The following is an 18560-nucleotide window of genomic DNA, read 5'->3' on the forward strand; positions in this document are numbered from 1 at the left end:
TCCAACACATTAACACAGCTACATCAATTATAAATTATTCTGTTGATATGTAAACTCCTTTGTCAAGGCGCTCTGCTCCTCCCACCCAGCTTAAAAGACGCCGCCAAGCTTAGCAGTGTTCATTGAAGCGCTGTCGTCCTGACAGTTCTGTTTCTTCAACTGAAGTAGGCTACTTGTGTTGTGGCCGAAACGTCGTGAGAATTTTATTTTATTATGTTTTATTTTTATTATTTTTTTCCATTCTACGTGACTTTACCGAAAGAACCAAGAAGATGAATCCCTGCAGTCACAAAAGCTTTAAATCGAAATTTATTGATACATTGTTAAGCATTCCGAGGCTGTTGAAGTGCTGTTATTCGGTATATAGATATATGTTGACATAGAAATTTGAAATATCAGGTGTATTTTTTAACCTGTTTTTTTTACCTGGATAGCCTAATTTGCAAGTGTGACCTGACACCAAAAAATAAAACTAATAAATTAGAGCAATGAAGCAAAGAGAAATCAGAGCAAAAACAACTTTAATGCAAGAAATGAACATTCCACAATCATTAAATTTCGATTTAAAACTTTCGTGACTGCAGGGATTCATATTCTTGGTTATTTCGGGAAAATTCTCACGACGAAATGTCGGAGGAATTTAATTGTTTTATTTTTATTATTTTATTATTTCCCTTCTACGTGACTTTACCGAAAGAACCAAGAATATGAAACAATCATTAATTAAACAAAATAAATCACGTTACGGTTGCAACACAAGCGCCCGTCTTCAGGTGACAATCGCGATAGCCGCGATGTCTGCTGCGAGCAGCACGATGTCTGCAGCAGACACACCAATTGAAAGTTAAAATACATACATTTTAAACAGATATAGGGTGACTATCGAAGTCATACGTAAAGAGGCTAGGATATGTGCATGTTGTGTGATACACACCTCTATGTACGCACCAGTGATGTGCGGTGAGGTCAATGGCTGGGGAGGCACTGGCTAGTGTCAGAGCCAGATTCACGTAGAGGGCGTGGCCTCACGGAGGGGGGCGTGGCCTCACTGAGGGGGGCGTGTTAGACACGTCCTCCTCAGTGATAGCTGCCTCCTCTGGTGCTTTTTCATTGCAATTTCATGACGAGACCAGCGAGCCTAAATATATTTATACACATACGTGAAATAAGTTACCTCGAGTATGGAAGGCGAGGACATGAAATGAAGGGGTCTACAAAGATTACACACACGAACATATGCACACACAATTTGTGAAGTAGTGAATGCGAGGTGTGCAAGTCTTACACTAGCTCTTTACATCTGTGCAGTCCAGGCTGAAGCCTCTTCATTTCCTCGGTGCCAATGCCGCAGTCAAACAGGTTGAGTGTCTCAATAGGTTCCTCTCGATGCAGCAGGATCGAGGTGATGGCAGCGCAGTCTGGCAGAGACAGCCTTGTGAATGACAGGTCTATCTCAGTCATGGACCGAGTGGCATCACTCATGGACTTGCGGTCGTGCAGCTCGTGCACACAGTGCAGGAGACTGATGAGCCTGTGTTTGTCAACCTTCTGATTGTCCATGCTGTGATTGAGCCACTCGATTATTTCCTTTTGAGAATCTGCAGATGGAGGATCCAAGATACCCTCAAAGAACGTCCATGGAGTGCTTGATGCTAGTCCACAAAAAACATCTGAAACACATCAAACCTCCCATCTTTGCTGTCCTCAATAGCTTTGATTATGTCACTCACTGGCCGTGTTGAATGTGTCAAATGCATGTCTATTGCTGCAAAAAATTCCTGTATTGTTAAGTGTGAAAAAGAATAACAACTCCCTTATTCTTAGTTCTTTCGGTAAAGTCACGTTGAAGGGAAACAACAAAATAATAAAACGTGACTTTACCGAAAGAACTAAGAATATGAATTACTGCAGTCACGAAAGCTTTAAATCAAAACAACTCCCTTGTTTAATGCCCTCACATGTGAACACTTTGTTGATGAATGTACTTCCTAGTTCAGAAGAACTAACAACACACTCTTCTAGACCTTTTTGGCTGAACACCTGGATGTTTTGCTGAACCCCTTTCAGAGCCATATTTGCAAGAGACAATAAAATTTCCTTGGCTCCGTGGCTGCCACGTCCATGGTGTTCTATGAGCCCAAACACGTATTGTGTGAAGAGGTCGGTCATTGATTTGAGGATAATCTCAGAATGATCAGACTTTTGTAAATGTTCCTTCAGTGTAATGGCTGCTATATGGCAGAACAAAGGGTTCTGGGACAATGTATTCACTGTTTAATTTTCCTGCAGGAGCTTGAGTGCTCTTTCTGCTAGATTCCTATCTTTGTAAAAATTGCGTAAAAATGCTATTTTATCTTCATTGGAAAACCCAGCAATTTCAACAGCTCGATCAACATTCACTCCACTCAGCTGCGCCATGGCAATAGGTCTGGTCGTTATCAAGACCGAGGCCTTGGGCAAGAGGTTTCCATTCACTAGTGCAGCAATGATGCCTTCTACTGTTGCCGTCTTACGTGGATCAGTGCAAGCATTGGCATAGTGAAGGCACTTTCCAAACTCATCCAACCCATCCATAACAAAAAGGGTTATCTCTTGGTTTGCGTAAACCTCATCCGCTTTTTTTCCAAACATGAGTGCAGCACAGAAAACAGCTCTGCGAGTGACACCTCTCCAACATCATTTATCTCCCTGAACGTGATGAGCACGATGTGCTCAAAGCGTCGTGCAAACACTCTCTCACCTGACAGCAGGCTGTGCACAATGAATTTGCTCAACATGGTTTTACCGCTGCCTGGAGTCCCAACTACAATAACCAGTCGGGGGTGTGTTTCTTTTCCAATGAGATCAAAGAGATTATTGTAAGTCATCCCTTCTCTCTGTGCACTCTTCATCAGCTCCTCGTGCTGTTTGCCTCTCGCTAGTAACTCGTGCTGCTTGGTTTCTTGATGGCGGTAGTAGAGAACCAGAATTGGCTTCACCATTCTCTCCAGCAAAAATACTGCAGGTTCTCCAGGTCGTGCGTTGTAGTCTCGTGTTAATGATGTCAGCTTCAGCAAGAATTGTCTGTAATCATCACCAGGGTTATCTAAATTAAACAAATCATTTAAAAAACAAATAAGTTTCATTTACACTAAAAAAACATTCCTATAGCAGACAAATATGTTTAAAATAAACTACGTAAAAAAAAGCATAGCGAATTCGTTCATCATGGAAAATGTATCGCCATCATGTACATCACAAATTATTGTGTGGACATTTTCCCGATGTGTATTCTACATATCTTAACAAAAATTTACCACCACTTGTCTTGTTTGTTTTGCATGTGAAACAAGATAGTACCACCACATTTGAAATTACGATGTACATCAGCATAATCCCAACCTAATGCTATCAATTTGTGTCTAAAATGCACTGCTGCCTTGTCCTACAATTATTATTTTTTGTTGTTTAGGATGTTGAATTTTACTTTTTATATTTCACTGGTATTGGGGTTGTGTTTCCTTTTCCATTTCAAGCTGGTCTACATCACCTAGCAAGGGGGCTACACTGTGGTTGAGTGCAGTACACCAGGCACGGTCCTAGCAGCAGAGAAGATGAAGTGCTTTCACCTCCACAACAGCCACATGAATTACAGAATTCGTAGCATCCCACGTGTTGCATCGTAGGTTCACTTAAACTTCAAATAATCTGGTTACTGCATCATCAGCAAGCACTGTGGCATCCACTACATTGGGGAGAGTGTCGATTTCCAATAGCAAATTTGCTCAACAACTTCCATCTGCTTTCCAAGTAAACACTGAACCCAGAGGCGCACCACTTGGGCAATGTTGACCATAATAACCGTGATACCTCTGTATCTGATGTTATTTTAATCTCTCGGGAATCATATATTCAGTCATTTAATCACGTCGACTTTTTTTCTAAATGAGAGGGATACAAATTTGACGTTTAATCTGGAGTGAATTATAACCAATCCAGTTTCAGTTTCATTTATTTTGTATAGCCCTGTGAGCCATTCGGCTCTTGAATCGGGTGCAACCGCAACAAATAAAAACAGGAAAAAGAAACATCTTAAAGTGGCTACGCGCAAACAGAAAAATCCATGAAAAAACAGCAAAGTCTTCCAGAAAAAAGCACTGTATATCAATGCTGTGTGCAAAAATCCCAGTGGGATGCAAGTCAAACAATAACAACCATAAGACAATTTAGATTAAAGTTATCAGTCTAACTCTGTACTACAACAAACAAATATGGCTAAACCAAAACGTTTTCGAAATCACCAAAAGAAAGCTATAAAAGCAATGGAACAGTGATCATAAGAACTGATTGAAATTTTACAATAAACGATATAAATAACATGTACTACCAAACTTTGCAGCCATAGCTGGCTGCATGAGTCACTCCATAACAGCAGGAGTATCAGTAGGAGTGTCAACATTTTTAAAGAGTTAAGAGGATAGAGTAGGTTCCGTTTCATGAGTCAATGGCAATAAAAGGCTGGGTGTCCTTAGAAATAGCAGTGATAGCTAGTCAATATAAAACAATTAGGAGTAAAAAATGTCCACAAAGGAGGAGACAGTACTGAGAAGAGCAGATAGCCAAGGACGGAGCCATGTGGAACACCATAGAATGGGGGCTTCTGAACGGAAGGCAGTCATTGCTTGGAAAAAATAGGGCTCACTTTTAGAGGGTGAAGCAGAAGCAGTGGGGAAGTGTGTGAGAGATGCCTGCGTAGCAATGCCGATTCAAGAGGATGGAGTAGAAGCAGCTTCCATAATTTAAGAAAGGTGGTCATTCACCCTGCAGTTTCAACGACATGGCCTTGGTGGAATCCAGATTGTACCAAGTCATGGAGACCATGGCAGCAGATGGGTTTGCTGCCATGGCCAAACATCTTGGGCTTGACACTTGAAAGAGCTTCATAGCTCATTACATTCTTCCAGCTGAAATAAAATGTCTGTGTCTGAAGAGGTGAGAGAAAATCACCATGTTTAAGTCTTTTGCAAGGAAAATGAGGTGTAGGATAGGACAGAAATTCAGGAATGTTGGGGTCCAGTGTGGATGTAATGTTTTGATACTGACACACATTTCCATTATCCATCCATCCTTTCCTCCAAGTTGCTGATTCCTTGTACATACCCTGCTATGGAATGGAATATTAATGTCCTCCTTCTGAGAGGAATGTTGTCATGCAAATGTGGTGCAGTTTGCTAATATTAAATGACAATTCATATCAGTTCAAAGCAATTATTTCACTTAAATCTGCCAGAGACATGCAAATGAATATGTGAAGTTTAGCATCACTTACGAGAAGCTGCTCCAGGGATGGCTTTACCCGCAGTTCAGCTCAGATCGACACCCATCACGTTGAGCTGCTGCTCATGCTGTGATATCCACTGATCCAAGAGAGGGATCTCGGATCTCAGCGGCACCAGCACGGCTTCAATGAATCTCATGCACACTTCTTCTCCCTTGCCGAGCACCAGGTCAACCAGGTGCCGTGTTCGCACAATGGGGTCATTCTCGCTTTTGAGGGACGCGTATTCGCCGTACAGGTCTATCTCTGTTTGACAGGAATGATCAAGCACTTCTGAAGACTTCGCCTGGAGGTATTCCTGCAGTTTCACTTTGTTGGTTCTAATAATCTCATATGCAGGATCATTTGATGCCATCACGACAAATGCATCGAGTCACCTGAAGAAAATGAAAACAAACCACGTGTCACCTGTAAGCATAGTCATGTAATTTTAGCCAGGTAAAAGAAATAATAATTATAAAAATAAAATGTTGCTACTAAATTCTAAGAGGTATCGGTTAGGTACAATTGTGACTCTAGCTATTTGATCGTGAATACATTGGGTTATTTAAATTGTAATAAAAGCTTAAAATTGTTATTGGAATATATAGAAATACGTAAAATTGCATCGAAACACTTTAGGCATCTCAAAACACTCTTCAGTGCAAGCATTTGAACATTCACATGAACACAACACTACGATAAAAAAAGTAAAATGTAAACCTAATTCAAAACACCACACAGGTTTAGCAGATTAAGCAGCTGTGTGACACCACGTGCTCACTGCCTCGACCATCGTGATGCCACGCAGACGGCAAATTGCGTTGTAATGTGCAATGATCGGGATAGCGTCACCTCTAGTTGAGTGACGATTAGAGGGTGGGAGCCAGGTTTGATCTTGGGTAGTCCCTAAGTAGTGGGCACTCCCATGCTCTCAATGTATGAGTAGAGGGTGCTCTGAGGTTGTTTAGAAGTGGTATGACGTCACATACCGCGTTCCCAGCAACGGCTGGCGGGGCCGTTTGTGAGGGGGCCGGGGGAGCTGACGGAGGGAGCCGACGGGGCCGGGGGGGGGGCGACGGAGCCGGGGGGCGACGGAGCCGGGGGGGGGCGACGGAGCTGGGGGGGGCAATGAAGCCGGGGGGGGCGACGGAGCCAGGGGGGGGGGGGCGTGGGCGACGGAGCCGGGGGGGGGCAATGGAGCCAGGGGGGGGCGATGGAGCCAGGGGGGGGCGATGGAGCCAGGGGGGGTTCGACGGAGCTGGGAGGGGGGGGCGACGGAGCCAGGGGGGGGGCCGACGGAGCTAGGAGGAGGGGGCGACGGAGCCGGGGGGGCGGGGGGCCGGACGGAGCCAGGGGGGGCCGACGGAGCTGGGGGGGCGACGGAGCCGGGGGGGGGGGCGACGGAGCCGAGGGGGGGGGGCGATGGCGCGAGCAGAGGGAGCCGACACTGACTTTCTCATACATTATGCACTGACTCACTCACACATCATGCACTGACTCGCTCATCATGCACTGACTCGCTCATCAGGCGCTGACTCGCTCATCATGCGCTGACTCACTCACACATCATACACTCGCACAACCACTGACCCATTCACTCATCATACACAGGTTCACTCATCGTGTGCTGGCTCACTCGCACATCATACACTCACTCTGCCGCTGACTCACTCACACATCATACACTGACTCACTCATCATGCGCTGACTAACACGTCATACACTCACTCAACCTAATACTAACTCACTCATCATACGCTGACTCGTACATCATACACTCACTCAACCTAATACTGACTCAATCATCATATGCTGACTCGCACATCATACACTCACTCACGCTGCTGCTGACTCACTCACACATCATACACTGGGAGTGTCGTGCTGCCAGCTATGGCTGCAGGTTTTGTCGTACGTGTTATGTATATTGTTGTTAAATTTAAAATCACAGTTCTTATGATTACTGTTGTTACATTGTTTTTTTAGCTTTATTTTGGTCTGGTTGTGGTGTAATAGTTTTCTGCAATGTAGATTCATATTTTGTTTGTTGCGGTTGCACCCGACTTAAGAGCCGCATGGCTCACAGGGCTATACCTAATAAATGAAACTTGAATACGCTTCACGGAAATGAGTAAACATGACCTTTTGTGGAGGTAGTGTTTGTGTGGGAAAGCCAAAACTTAAAGTACACACATGAGGCAGCGTCAATGTTACTGTAATGTTCATTATGTTAAATAAATCACTTATACAGGACAGCAGTGGTCCATGCGTCTGTGCAGCCACCTTCCTACGTCTTTGAATCTCCACCTACATTGTCTCTTAGGAATCCTTCAAAATGAGCGGCACGTTACATCATCATCAGCAGCCATTGTCTCTCTACCGCTGAATGAACGCCTCCCTATATTTGTTTAACGTGAGAAATTAATGAAAAAAATTCTTAATTTAACATTTTTTATTAGTATCAATAATAACGAAGCATCTGGTCAGTGAGTATGCACCACGTGCATTTACAACAGCATGCAGAGCATGAGACTATAACGAGTTTTGTACATCATGTTTGTAAACCCAAGTAATCCATTCTTTAGTATGAGATATTTATACATTTAACTCTTTGTGTATTGAGCTGTGTGTATTGCATTGCTGCAAACTAAATATCTATACTGTACATATACAGGCCGGTCTGACTTAACCAGCGTTCTTTTTACAAGAATGTGCTATAACAAGCAATATTAATTTATCCCTGGGGTGTCACTATATACGTATGATTTTATGAGTAGTCAAAGAGTACGAGGAGATAATGTAATAGGGAGAAGGGGGTGAGGGCGTGGGCTTAGTCGCTTTTTCTCTCATAAAGCACACATCTCCACAGGAAATGAAAAAAATAACACCTGGCAAATGGACATACATTGATGTTTACGCCCAAGGCGCAACAACTCTATTGGTTTCACTATCGTACAGCTCCACGCTACACACAGAAGACGCGTGCTCCCTACAGAGGATAAACTGTCGAGCGTCTTCTACGCCGACAGCACGAGCTTCAACACAAACATCCCCCATGTAGCTCCACAGACTGGTGGGTCAAGTGCTGTTAGTGAGCCCCTTTGAAGACCCGCACGCAAAGTGGGGTAGAAATGGCCAGCACCACACCTGGCCACGTTTGTCTCATAGGTTATACTGATTACCCATTGTACCAGGCACTCATTTAATGCAGACTCAACCTAGAGGACCCAAAACCAGTGTAGATATCACGTGCTATTGATAACTGTGGCTGAGTTTGTTGTGCAGCATGGCTCGCCACAAACACACATAGGCGATGTACACAAACATACAAGATACAAATGAGAAAAATCTCCCATATCGTTTTTTACATTATTGGGATTAGTTCTGCTAGCGAGCACCTAAGAAGGCCAGTACGGCACATGAAGGGGTGGGTACATAAACACAATAACAATAAAAGCCATTCGCCACTCAAAATTGGTGACGTCAACAAAGTGTTTGTGCCAGGCTAAGTGCACATTGAGGTCATGTGGACTGTCGAAGGCTCATAGGCAGGAGGTTACAGGATAGATAAAGGTGTCATGGGTTGAGTGACAGGGATGACTGGCAGATCTACCACCTGTGCTCCCTACTGTTCCACCTTGCTGCATTTTACTCATTCTGCACTCCGCTCGTTGTTGTGAGCATCACTCCTCCGCCCTCCGTTATTGCTGGAGGCGGACATCCTTCACAAAACTCCTCCAGAGACGCTGATCTTGAAACCACTGGTCGAGCTGTTGGCAAGCCCAAACAGCTCCACCATCCTTCTGTTACACAGCAGTCAAACTCTTGCCTATAGCGATAAGCCCCTTATATCTGGACAAACAGAAGCTGTTTGGGTACACAGTGACTGGGCATTTGGGCTACATGACTCAGCCAATGCTGCCTCACCTGCCTTAGTATCTCACTGATGGGCATTTGTCCAGATCATTCAAGGATCTAAGCTGCTCACATAATCTAGTTTGTTAAGCCCACGGTGGATCGTAGACAACTTGAATATGCAAAACCAGTGTGGATGTTCCTTTAAAAGGGATCCAAATTTCTCAAATGTAGAGAAGGGAGGGAATATCTGGCTGAGAAGACCCAGAGCTTTACATGGAGCGACAGGCAATGCAGCATTCACAGTGTGTTACGCAGCTGAGATAATTATGTTCAACCGATTCGGAGCATGACCTCTGCTGCCAAACTGGAGCTAGTCACATGCACCCTTTCCAGGTATGGAAAATTGTTCTGCTCTGTCAAAAACTGCCCCACTGCTCATGGGGAGTGGAGGGATGGGAGAATACGATGACACAGAATACCCAGGCAGGTGCTTTGTTTTATGTGGGGATGAACGTAAACCCCATTTCTTAGAAGTACTCTCGAAGTTCAACAAAAGCTTCTCCAGCTCATACTGGATATAATTCTTATGGTGGGGATGGTTGTAATGTGGAGGTGGGCAGTGGTAATGCACACTCCTGTCTAATGAGGAACCAACAGTTTGGGACAATTTCAAGATTATGTAAACAACGCCGCCAAGACCTGCCCAACAACCTGTTGCAATATTGGAAATGAATGGATTAGTGATTAAACGTGGTGTTTAATTGAAAAAAGAACGTAAAAACTGCTACAAGGGCCTAAGAAGGCAATGCAAAACTCAGATCTGGCATGAACAGAGGGGGCCTGATGGAAAAGCTGCAGCAGTTGAACAATAACTCTCAGCCAAATAAAGGATGACTTTGCAAACTTCAGTCAGCTGAGGATGCCTGGCATGGCTGAGGATGCTGCCAATTTGTTGAAGGGGTGTGTGCAGTGCACGTGGTAGAAGCCGCTTGTGGGAATAAATATTTTCTGGTGGGAGTCGAGTATTTCTCATGATGGCCTGTGGCCTGGCCGCTTCCCAAACAGTTGGCGGCAAAGATCACTGAGGCATTCCTCAATGGCTACGTAATTGTAGTGGCATGGTTGAACATGATCGCCACTAATCATAGCCGTCAGTACTAGCTTGTGTCAGTAGGGAGCAGAGGGGAGGCTGAACCTGCTGGATTAATGATGACGGGCCGTTGGCCAAGGCAATCCCTGGGGGAGCATCGTGACCAACGGTCGGGACCCCAGATCCCGGGAAGGGGGCTGGGGAGATGATGTCATTCTCCAGACCCTCGGAGACGGTCCTAGAAGGAAGGCGTGGCCAGGGGCGGAGTGAGCCAGGAGCCTATATATGTCAGGTCCCTGAGCGGTCCCAGCAGTTGTTGTCCGGCCGAAGACTGAAGAGCATCCTGGAGCCCTGAAGAGAAGAGCCCAATGGGCAGAGCAGAACCCCTGGCTAGGGTCGGCTCGAGCTTGTACCAGTGAAAGCTCCAGCTGATAACCCGTGAAGACTCAAGGGAAGACTCAAGCCCCAGCAGTATAGATGCCGTGATAGCCAGTGAGAGGCAAGCTAGTCTGGAGGGACTACCTCCATAGAGTATCGGGTGAAAGGGGCCATTACCCCATTGTGTAATAACCTGTTAATGTTATAATAAATGTGTTGCCTCAGAGTAAGCTTCCTCCAGTTTATTACCCACTACATTATGGACAAGAGTGCTCCCGAACGTCTTCTGAACAATCAGGGCAAAACATTTTCTTCAAAATTATTGCAAGAGGTGTGCGTTAGTTGTGAACCAAGAAAGTACGCATGTCACCGCACAATCCGCAGACGGATGGTATGGTTGAGGTGGCTGCACAGGACTCTGACCTCCATGTTGAGTCATCAGGTCAGCGAGAACACGACCCCCTGATTCATGTTCAGTTACAAGCCGCACCCAACAAGGCAAAATCTTAAATCTCTGACTCCGTGTGCTGTGAAGTGCGGGAGACTTCCAGGGTAAATTCTGATTTGTGCCGATTGGCCAATGAATGGATGAGGGGCTTCCGTACTTCAGTGCAACCAAGCTCTGGGGACAGAGCTTGGTTGCACTGTCCACAGGTACCGTTGGGTACATCGCCCAATTTGCTCAAACCCTGGAGAGGGCTGGTTGATGTGATTCGGGTCATTCGACTGCAGTGTGTCCAGATCCGCTTGGGGCGGCGGAGTTGGTTTGTACACTCCTCTTGCCCTAAGCCCTTTATTGCTCCCTGTGAGTTTGTTCCATCTCCACACTGTGGGCGCCGAGGGACAGATGTATCCGGCGAGCTGGCATGTGTGCACGTTGAGGTTGGTCCTCAGCGGAGTCGTGTGCTTCCTCCCTCAGGTGCCGCGCGCCTGATGTCCCCCAAGCCGCCACCTGCGCTGTCTTCACTTGATTCGGGAGAGGAAAACCCGTCGACCCGGCCTACTGCTCTTCGACTGGACAGTTGCATATTCCCCCTGGGACCTCCAGAGAGAGTGAGCCCACCTCCACTGGAGGCCCAGCCACGAGGACTCGCTCAAAAACTCTTCGGATTTTGTGACACCCATGCACACACACTCCCACACCATCAGTTGCTTGTCACACTCAGTAGGCCATATCGGTTATTGGCTGAACCTAGCCTTTGTTGTGCTTATGGGTATTGTTACACAGTGAGGATGGGAGTTGTTGGTGATGGAGGGGATTCCGTGCATTCGCGTTTTATACTTTCTCGTGTTGTTCTGTACATTTGTAGCTAGTGTATATATTGTATAGGTGGGCTTGGGTATTTATATGCTATTTGTTATTGTTAATTATTGAGGCACACATAGCGTTTAGTCACTTTTACTCGCTTTTTATCACCTTATTCACTTAAGCAACCATTGGAAAGATGTTCTAAATCATACCAAACATTTTCAATGGTATTTATCCAAATAGTGATATACCAAACTTTCATAGAAGCTTATTTCACTTCACACCTACATTTGTAAACTCCCGCCCCGTGCCGGTCCTCTACGTTCCACTTAACACCCCCTCCCCCCCCCGTGCCGGTCCTCTTGTGTGTTACGGTCATTTTATGCTAATTCCTTTGTCAAAGTATTTTGTTTCCTCCCACACAGCTTAAAAGGACGCGACCTGGGCTGGACTGTCTTCACTCCAACGCTGTCCTCATGACAGTACGGTCCCCTTCACCTGATGAAGGCCACTTGTGTTGTGGCCGAAACGTCATTAATTTTGTTGTTTTATTTTTTACCTACGTGACTTTACCGAATAGAACCAAAGAGTATGGATCCTTGCAGTCACGAAAGCTTCAAATCTAGAACTTATTCACTTGGTTAGTTTTAAGGGGGAGTTGACAGCCAGGACGGCTGAATGCTACGAATGGGGGGGGAGGGGGGTAATGTAGTGACATCGGGAATGCCACTGTGTAGTGCCGGCCTGAGAGGCACGGCGTGCGATGTAGTTACATCACCGACACCCCATATATGTGGGTGTAGTACCAGCCTTAGTGGGGCTTGGTGAGCGCGGAGTCATGGCGCTGAGTGGCACCACGTGTGGCGTGCAGTGCTGTTCTCTATAGGAGGGGTGTGAAAGTGTCAGCCATGAATGAGGTTAATGTGGGCCATTGCACTTTGTTTGACCCTGGAAGGTACATGACGAGTAAATTCTACACAGGGGCCACAAGTTGGGGTTAGTGGGTAGTCACGTGTCAGGGCGAGATCTTGCAGTAGGAATCGAGAAGGTAGTCGTGGCCAAGGGCGGAGCCGGCCACGACTGGTAAGCATATAAACCGGGTCCCCAGAGGGACCGGGGTTCAGCTTTGCTGTTGTCTTCTGAAAGATCTACATTCAACGTCCGTGAAGAGTCACCAACACATGGGCAGGACTCAAGCTGGAGTCCTGCTCGTTGTAGCTATCCCAGAGTGTTAGCGCAGATAGCCTGGTGGTCCACCACCATAGGTTATCTGGTAAAAGGGAAGTTACCCCTTCGTGTTGGTATAAATAAATTTGTTGCCTCCAAAGAGTATGTCTGCGACTCAATTGAACCGACTACACAATGGTGCAAAGGTCAGTAAAGTGACCGAGGCCACCAGGTGCTGTACCAGTATACCACATCAGATTAACAAGGGGCTCAGTGGTGGCAACAAGTTATCCCCTTCACCTGGAATGCAGGAGGTCGTGGGTTCGATTCCAACCCCAACGCCTGGATATTTGGAGTTTGCATATTCTCCCCGTGGTGGCGTGGGTTTTTCTCTGGATCCTCGAGTTTTTTTCCCTCCACATTTAGAAATATGCGTTTACAGTATTTGGCTGCTACAAATTTCCACGTGATAAGCCACTTCGTTGAGCTATGATTTGTGGCCAGGTTGCTTTTGAAAAACAGCTATATAGCTCAGTGGTCCTTACTTGGTACAATAAAATAAAAATCTGCCGATTCCTGGAGTTATACTATAGGAAGGCCTGGGTACCCAAGGGACCAGGTTACACCATTTGTCAGTTCAATGAAAAATCGACAAACAATAAATCCAACAAACACACCCAGTGCTGAAATGCACTGAAAAACAGTAAATGTACCAGAATGAAGCAGTACACATCTTGTCAAGTTGTATTTATACAACAAAGATAACTAAAGAAAAATAACCAAATCCACAATTAGATGTGGATGTGATAATAATGTAAAGCCCTTCTGGATAATGGGCACCCTATGCCCTGTCGGTCGTGTTGATTTTTTACCATATTTCACCACGCCGACTAGTGCGGGTTGGTGAAGCGAGGGGGGCAGAACTGATTCATTTGTCACTCGCCTCTGGATTTAGTCCATGGGTGTGTAGTGATGTGCGCTAAACACTGTGCAATTGGACGACCCCACATGCCCTGGGCACCCTTTCGCATGAGATATTCAAACTCAATCTATTTTGCAGGTGAAATATTTCTGAAATAAAAATGCAATGAAGGAAAACAGAGAAACTGCCATGACACGGTGCACAGGTGTGAATTAATATATTATAATAATCAGTCACACGACTGACCATACAAGGCAAGCACACCATGGTGGTGCTCGCTTCATCCACCCAGCAACACACTTCAGCGCAATTGTTTCCCAGCGCCTATCTCGTGACTCGGTATGGGAATCGCTGCGGCGGTGTCCGCTCGTGCAGCTCCATGCGACCCACAGCAGACGAGCGCTCCCTATAGAGGATCCACGGTCGCGCGTCGTCTATGCCTACAGCACGAGCTCCGACACAAACATCCCCCATGGAGCTCCACAGACTGGTGGGGCAAGTGCTGTTATTGAGCTCCTATGAATGAAGCAGTACACATCTATGAAGGCCGCTGTGAAGTGTCGAGTCGCCCCGCGTCTCTCGCCCCTGACGCGGCCCAGTTCCCCGTGTAGCCTCCTCTGCTGTGCTCTCAGCCTCTGGCCCTTACGCAGCAGAAAGGAGAGGGGTGGAGGGGTGACGGGAGGAGTGAAAGGAGCGTTGAGGGGAGGGTTGGGGGGAGGATCGGTGGGAGGGGTGGGAGGGGTGGGGTGGGGTGGGTGGGGTGGGTGGGTGAGTGGGGTGGGTGGGTGGGGTGGGTGGGGTGGGGTGCCCCTTGCTTTCTTCGGCCCCTCCCCCCACCTCTACTACTTATTTTAAGCCTCTGTCTGTTCATCCATCCGGCCCCTTTTTTCTTGCTTCTCTGTCCGTCTTTCCTCTTCTTACCTCTTGTGTCCCTGTATATGTATTTCTGCTATCTTATACCTCGTATTTGTTCACTCTGTCTATGCTGGTATGTTCAACCCAGAGGATGAACACGAAATTTAGCACTCTTCTGAAATTCGTGGTCTGCCAGGCAAGTGTCTAACTGTGTCGTTGGCCGACTGGTATTGCATCACGTAAAATTTTCTTAGGTTTTTTGAATTCTCGTCTCTCATCTTCGTGTTGTATTTACCTCCGTGCAGTTTAACACTCTCTATGTGTTGCGTTGATGTCACCTTATGTGCTATTTGTTTTTACACCTGATGAAGATCGCTTGTGTTGCGGTCGAAACGTCGTGCTTGATTTATGTGAATATAATTTTATGGTATTTCTACATATGTGACTTTACCGAAAAAAACAATGAGTTAATCAATGGTTCTCTGTGTGAGTGAGTCTATGTGTCTCCATGTGAGTGAGCCTATGGCTCTGTGTCAGTGAGACTTTGGCTCTCTGTGTGAGTGCACTCTGTGAGTGAGTCTATGGCTCTCTGTGGGAGTAAGTGGGTCTCTAAGGCCACCACCATCTTGCTCCCTGCCCAGTGCGTCCACCTGGTTGAGCTGCAGAAGTCTATTGTCCACCACTCCAGACTGCACAGATATCCGACGTCCACCTCCAGCACAGACACCAGCAGATTCTTAAACCTGGTGGTGGAAGGACACGAGAGGGGTAATAGTCAACCACCATTACCACCATCAATACCACCATTACAACCACCAAAATCACCGCTATCGTTAACACCACCATCAATATCACCACCTCCACCACAACAATCACAATCAAAATTACAATCATAATACTCTTTGGTTCTTTCGGTAAAGTCACGTAGGTAGAAAAAATAATAGATCACGACGTTTCGATCGCAACACAAGCAACCATCATCAGGTGAAAAAATATAGCGAGAAAGCTGCTGAAACACGAAGTTATATTGGCTTGAGATAAGCTCAGCCCAAGAGTAAGTGGGCGGGGCTAGAGGTAGAATTTGCATGTAAATACAACACCACATCGTGGAAGAGGAAAGAGAGACACAGACACCGAGAGACATCCACACACAGAGAGAGGAATACACAAAGAGACACACGAAAGACGCATACAAAGAAAAACACACCGGCAGAGAGAGACACCCACACAGACAGATGCAGAGAGAGATAGACAGAGAGAATTACATAATTGCCCATGAATTACTATGGTGTGACAATGCCAATTACCAATGTCAAAGGGAACATCAATGAATGGTAAATGTGGGGTAATATCCCCAGAAGAGCATGTAGACTACATTAGAAAATAAAATAATCAATCAATATAATATCACATATGGGTTCAGTTTAAAGTTTACTTATGAAAAATAATACTGAAATAATTGTGCTCCATAGGTTATCTTAATGGTAAAGTTACATAAACATCACGGAATCACTTAAACTGACCATTTAAAAAGACATTAATTGCAAGATGTTGAGCAAAGGAAATTATTTGGAAGTTCATCTCACACCAAGTACATGTTACTATAAATCTAAATCTGCATAGTTCTCGATCAGCAAAGTCGTAAACATGTTTTACCACAAGCAAGGAGTTCGGTGTAAAGCTGTTAAGCAAATTAACCACTGCACACGGTTGTAAAGCTCTCTGCCTCAAAGACAGCACTCTACCAAGTGTCACGACGCAGCTGCACACGCCGCATGACAATAGGCGGAGTGAGTGAATCTAAGTAGACACTGACCCTGTCAAAGGGGATCCATGTCTAGAGTATTTGTGGCTGGTGCTACACATTTCTAACGTGATTAGCCATTTAGCTGATCTATCATTTGTGGACAGGTTGCTTCTGGAAAACAGCCACATAGCTCAGTGGGTCTCATCTGGTAAAATAAAAATAGTTTATAGAGTTCGTTCTGCCTCAACGCGTGTTTTCATAACGCCAATTGGATATAGCACGATGAATGTATTAGGGAACACGTTTTATGACACGGATGCTAAGTGGATATAACGCGATTGAGTCAACAGAACCACGTCGCGCGAGTAGGAATGTGCGGTTGTACGGCTGCCTGGGCACAGCGTCACACGAGGCATTGGGATGCTGCTGGATGCTTCCTGATGCTCCCCACGCGCCTCGGTCTTTGTTCAGCCGACACACGCATCTCACGCTGTTATCACGGACTGTGCTTTACCCTGTATTAGTCATTGTAACGAGGGAGTTTACACAACGCGGTGTTCTTCAGCAACGCAACTACCGCGTTATAGAACACTGCAGTAAATATTGTCGCGGTGTGGAAGGAGCAATGAACGTCATCTTGTGGCATGGAAAGGCATCGCAGCCCTAGCGAGCAGCCAGAGACAAAGCCTGCACGCACGGCAAAGTTGTGATTGACCCGGGGACTATTAGCAAGTGACACGTATGGACTAATGGTTACTCTAAATGACGATGTTGACGATGGTTATAACGTGCTACAAATATGCTGAACGCACATCGCATTAGTTCTGACAAATAGCGGACTTTTTAAAAAGTTATCGTTTACAATGGTTAATTTGTATATCATGCCAAGTGAGTAATTTGCGTGTGGACCCTGACAGCGGCACTCAATGTCCAACTCTTGCGAATGCTCTCAGGGGATCTTTACCGTGCGCTGCGTTCACTCACTCAGCCCCAATCTCCCTGTCGTGAACTCACCACTCACCCACTCACTCACCTCACCCTTCAACTCACTCACCCTCCTCACCTATTAATTCTCCTCATTAACTCACTCACCCTGCAATCCACTCCCTCACCCCCCCCGCTCCATCACCCGGCACTCACCGCCTGTCCGTGACCACCTCTCCCGTGCCTACAACCACAAACACCACCACCACCTCTCCCGTGCCTACAACCACAAACACCACCACCACCTCTCCCGTGCCTACAACCACAAACACCACCACCACCACCTGCTGCTGCTGTCGCGGTCTCCGCGTGGCGCCGCGGGCCCAGGGGGAGGCCTCGCGGCCCAAGAGCGGCGCCACGGCTCCCCCCTCCCGCTCCTGGCCCCTCCCCCTCGTCCCTCCTGGCCCCTCCCCCTCGTCCCTCCTGGCCCCTCCCCCTCGTCCCTGCTGGCCCCTCCCCCTAGTCCCTCCTCCTCCCGCTCGCGACGTGGAGTGATCTCGCCCCCCCATCGCCCATTGCAAGCATGGCGGGAAGCGGACGCGGGGCCTACCGAGCGCCGCCTCTCGCGTGATTGGCTCGCTTCGCGTCACGTGGGGAAGGCGGAAAAGGAGTATGGGGGAGGAGCTGCGCGTTTAGGGGCGGGGCTGTAGAGTCACGTGATGGGCAATGATTGCCAATAAGTGGGCAGGGATGGCTGTTACGTCATAGCGTACGTCACATCCGGTAATGACGTTGCGATAAATAACACGCCCCTTCGTGACGCGTCTCACACTTCCTTCCGTCCCGCGTGCCGTCAACACGAGGTGAGCATGGTGCTGCTGATCGTTGACGTTCTGGTCTTGGCCATGCTTGGGATGGGGATCTTCATTTATCTTCTTTTTACGCTATCCATTTCAGACTTTGACCATGAGGTCACGACGCTGTCTACGGAGAGGATGAGCCTGCAGAATGTGGAGCTCTGTCAGAAGAACAAGATGCTCCGTCTGGAGCTACAGCAGCAGCAGGAGGAGT

General features: G+C 46.7%; 2 long non-coding RNA genes across 2 annotated transcripts; both read right to left on the reverse strand.

Annotated features, from left to right (window-relative positions):
• Nucleotides 1-293: 293 nt before the first annotated feature.
• LOC142923168 (uncharacterized) lies at nucleotides 294-5967 on the reverse strand. Its single transcript, XR_012940569.1, has 2 exons — nucleotides 5309-5967; nucleotides 294-3085 (listed from the first exon to the last, which is right to left on the reverse strand). It is a non-coding gene; the product is annotated as an uncharacterized LOC142923168 (long non-coding RNA).
• An 8196-nt stretch (nucleotides 5968-14163) lies between these two features.
• On the reverse strand, nucleotides 14164-17923 carry LOC142923175 (uncharacterized). Its single transcript, XR_012940573.1, has 3 exons — nucleotides 17834-17923; nucleotides 15469-15561; nucleotides 14164-14604 (listed from the first exon to the last, which is right to left on the reverse strand). It is a non-coding gene; the product is annotated as an uncharacterized LOC142923175 (long non-coding RNA).
• Nucleotides 17924-18560: the final 637 nt, after the last annotated feature.

Source organism: Petromyzon marinus, unplaced genomic scaffold (assembly GCF_048934315.1).
Source record: "Petromyzon marinus isolate PM22_M1 ecotype Great Lakes invasive population unplaced genomic scaffold, UKy_Petmar_22M1.pri1.0 PM_Scaffold_31, whole genome shotgun sequence".
NCBI classification, from domain to species: Eukaryota; Metazoa; Chordata; class Hyperoartia; order Petromyzontiformes; family Petromyzontidae; genus Petromyzon; species Petromyzon marinus.